Raw genomic sequence first — 4,168 nt, forward strand, 5'->3', positions numbered from 1 at the left:
CACACACACGCTTTGATTTCACTTTCATATCCTCTTTAACAGAAGAGCCTTGAAAGACAAGATCTTGTTTCCTTCATTCACTAATGTGTCACCCATGACTAGAAGTCTGCCAAGGATGAATTTGTTCAATATGTACTCAGGGCATGGAGAGCAATCGAATGAATCCTGATCTTTAAGATTTCAGAGTAAAGGACTCAGACGTTTCTCCACTAAAACAATGTTTGCTGTAAGATTTTGGAAGCAAATACTTTCAAGTATTATTTGTTTTATTTTTAAATTTATTCTTTGAGCTTATTATTTCCTACTTGAATATATAAATTGCACCCCTCCCGCTCCTCTTCCAATTCGTCCCATGCCTACACCACCTTTCTCTCAAATATGTGATGAAAATTATTCTTACTATGTACATATTCCCCTATCCTATCCACACACACATGACAGCCTGCCGAGTCCAGTTTGCTGATCATGTGGATGTCCTTAAGACTGACCACTTGGGATTGGATAACCTGTCAGAGGCTCATCTCTGGAGAATATTTATTTTCCTTCTCTTAGCCATCTCACAAAGTCCCACCCCTTGGTACAACAATGAGTGTTTACTAGTTTAAAGCTCAGTTTTATTCAGCTATACTATAAGTTAGCATAGTCTGCTGTTTTTCTTTTGCTGTCCATGTGTAACTTTGCTTTCAAAATATAAGCTACTTGAATGGTTGAATTTTATATCCGAAACTGCTTTTTTTTTATAAAGATAAATGTCTTCAAAACTTCATCAAACATTTTTAAAGTCATGTGATTCTAGGGAGTGAGTGAATGTGTGTGTTTGTGCATGAATGTATTTCATTATAGAGTCAGTTCCCTTAATTTATAGGTACCATTCAACATTAAGCTACAAAAAAAACATTAAGCTACATTTGATAAATTATAATTTTCCAGGATTCTGTTACTTTTATTAACTTTTCCTGTGAATCAGCATCCAGACATTCCTATTGTGTCTTATGAGCTTAGTATTCTCTTTTTCATTATCTGTGTCCTGCCTTTTCTTTCCTTAACATTATCAATTATTTATTTCTGTCCCATTTTCTTCAATAGAGTTTTTCTGGTTTCAAATGTCCAACTTTTATTATCATCCCTTTAATTCCTATGTTCTGTCTCCTGTCTTTGACTTCATTCAATTGTTCTGTTATCAGCACCTGGTCTTGGATATGTATTGAATTAATTTGTGATCATTTTCTTTTGAAAACTAACCTTTCAAGCATATCAAATGGTACTGATTTCATTATCTCACATGTAGTGAACATTTTTTAATTGATGTATTGTGTTTAGAATTTCAAAAGTTATACACAATTTAATGAGGTTTTAAAAGATCCTACCATGTCTTATGATAATGAAGCTGAATAATCTGTAACCCTAATTCTCAAAGCCTTCTAACTTTTATTCCAATGAGAAGTCAAAACATAACGTAGACTGTGTGCACTATGTTTTCACAGGTGTAGCAACAGAGTGTGTAGGAAGGTAGTGTGAAAGTATTGAATGACCATTCCAATGACAAATTGTAACAATTAGAAGTAATCATTTAGTAGCTGCAGTGAGTGTTTAAAAGGTTGTCATTAAAGTTGAAACCAACATTGCTCTTGTATCATGATTTTGTTGGCCATGGAGGGGGACAAATTTTCATCTTACCTTTTAAAATTTTGATGCACATTATTATCTGCGTCATTCAGTCCTATTTGAGCTCCTTTCAAATGTATTAAGTTTGTGTTTGCATATGTATCATACTATTATATTAAGATATTATAGAGATCAAAAGGGTCCCAGATCTGCAGATGTATGAGTGAATAGGAAATCAGAAGCAATTACTATTTCCATTTAGTCATGTGGCCAGCAGGCCTGACAATTAGGAAGAGCTGCTGTTTTAGTCCAAGTAGAAAGCAGTGAAAAAGCTGCCAGACAGGGAGAATTACTTCTTACTTTTGGGCACATGGACCTTCCACTCTCAAGTCTTATACTGATTGTGAGAGTGTATCTATCCCAGGGCAATTGATTGACTTTCCCTGGTCTACGAACTTAAAGTAATCTCATCATGAAACATCCCTTTTTTTATTTTTGAGAAATAGTTTCTCTGTAGCTTGGGAGCCTGTCCTGAGAATAGCTCTTGTAGACCAGGCTGGCCTTGAACACACAGAGATTCATCTGCTTCTGCCTCCCGAATCATGCTACAAGAGCAATGTTGGTTTCAACTTTAACGGCAACCTTTAAACACTCAAAGCAGCTACTAAATGATTGCTTCTAATTGTTACAATTTGTCATTGGAATGGTTATTAAATACTTTCACACTACCTTCCTACACACTTTGTTGCTTCACCTGTGACAATATAGTATACATAGTCTACTTTATATTTGGGAATTAAAGGCTTGTGCTACTGCCAGGATCAAGAAACATTTCTACATGCTGCAAATGTAGCTCAGTTTGTACAGTGCTCACCTGAAAAGCCCAGAGTTCTGCCCAAATCACAGTATAAATGGGGTGTATTGAGTGGTCACTCAAATGTAATTCAGGTGCTGGAAGGCTGTGAGCAGGAGCAGCAGAAGTTCAAGGTTATCTTCCCCTACATTGGGAATTCAAGGCTAGCAGGATATATGAGACTGTCTGACTTTAACTACCTACCTAACTACCTAACTACCTAACTACCTAACTACCTAACTAACTAACTAACTAACTAACAATACTATTTAAGTAATAAGAATAATTCAAAATAAAACAACAAAATAATACAAAGTAAATCAAGAGACACTCTCAGACACATAAGAAGGGCATTTGACTAAATATGTCGGGTCCCTATGGCCTATTTAGTGGGACCTGTAAAATTGCTTCATGACATCTGGGAAGCAGAGGGAGTATACAGGGGTAGGGGCAAGAACCAGTTTTAGATGACATATCCCTAATGGCTCTTTTTTTTTAACTAGTCTCCAGATGCTAATAGTCCATTTGGCTTGCAATTTACCTCTGGGCCACTCAATCGATGATAGTGTTGCCCTTATGACCCACTGACCTCTTAACAGTGTCAAAAGCTATAAAGTGATCCTTCTGAAAAAAAAACTTTGGGGGGACAGTTCACACCCAATTATAATAGTCCCAAATGTGATATTTTTGATGAGTATTTGGAAATTTATTTAAAATCTCTATATGACTTATTTTTGATCCTTTCCCTATGTGCATGAGAAATATATGCTCCTTAATTCCTGTGTACAAGGTTAAACTGTGCATGTGCATTGGTGGTGTGTGTATCTTTCAAAATGGCAGTTCACTTCTAGGAACAAAAAGTTCAAGAACTCAGACAAGTCAAAAATGGTAATGCATTTGAGGGCTTCTTTTCAACCAGATTCCTTATTTCATTAACTAAATTTGTAGATAAAAACAATCAGTATATGCCTTCAGCACATTTGTTCAGTATTATATTCATGTTTTTTTTCCTACATGACCATTTTTCTTTTCTTCAGACAAGTGCTATTTAATGTTTCTCGATGTGTAACTTCAGGAACTTAAAAGAGGGAAAAATACTTCCTCTCTGATATATGAAATTATAGCTGTTCTCTGAAGCAAAGAGTACAGAAAGGGCTGTAAACCTAGGTGAACAGTTTTTATAAGTGACAATGAAGATGCAGTAGGAAGGGGAAAATATACTCCTAAATATTACTAAGGTAGATAGAATGAGTTCTTCAAATAAAGTAAAAGAGTCATTCTTAGATACTATGCATATTGCTTCTGACAATAGAACAGACCCTCCAAATGCACATTTTTTTCATAATTTCTCTGGGTGATAAATGGACAGGATTTTACCTGCGTTCCTTCTGTCTGTAGGGGCTGAGAGTACAACACAATTTACTAGGAAGCCGTTGGGATCCATTGCTGTGAATCTTCTGCTGTTCCCAACCATGTGCTCCACACTAATAGGGAAATGTAAACACGAGCAGTCTTGTTCTTCTTCTTTCATATGATTCTCTCAGGCTATCCTAGTGTGTAAATATGGAAATGGAAGCTTCAAGCTGAAAATTATCAGAGAAATACCTTAATCCTAGTGAAAATTTTTGTCATTAGGGATTCCCATTTCTCAGACTGCTCCTTGTTACTCCATCATGCCTTTTCTTTTGGAGCCCTTTGTAACGGTGTAAA

Source organism: Microtus ochrogaster, linkage group LG1, assembly GCF_000317375.1.
Source record: "Microtus ochrogaster isolate Prairie Vole_2 linkage group LG1, MicOch1.0, whole genome shotgun sequence".
NCBI lineage: Eukaryota > Metazoa > Chordata > Mammalia > Rodentia > Cricetidae > Microtus > Microtus ochrogaster.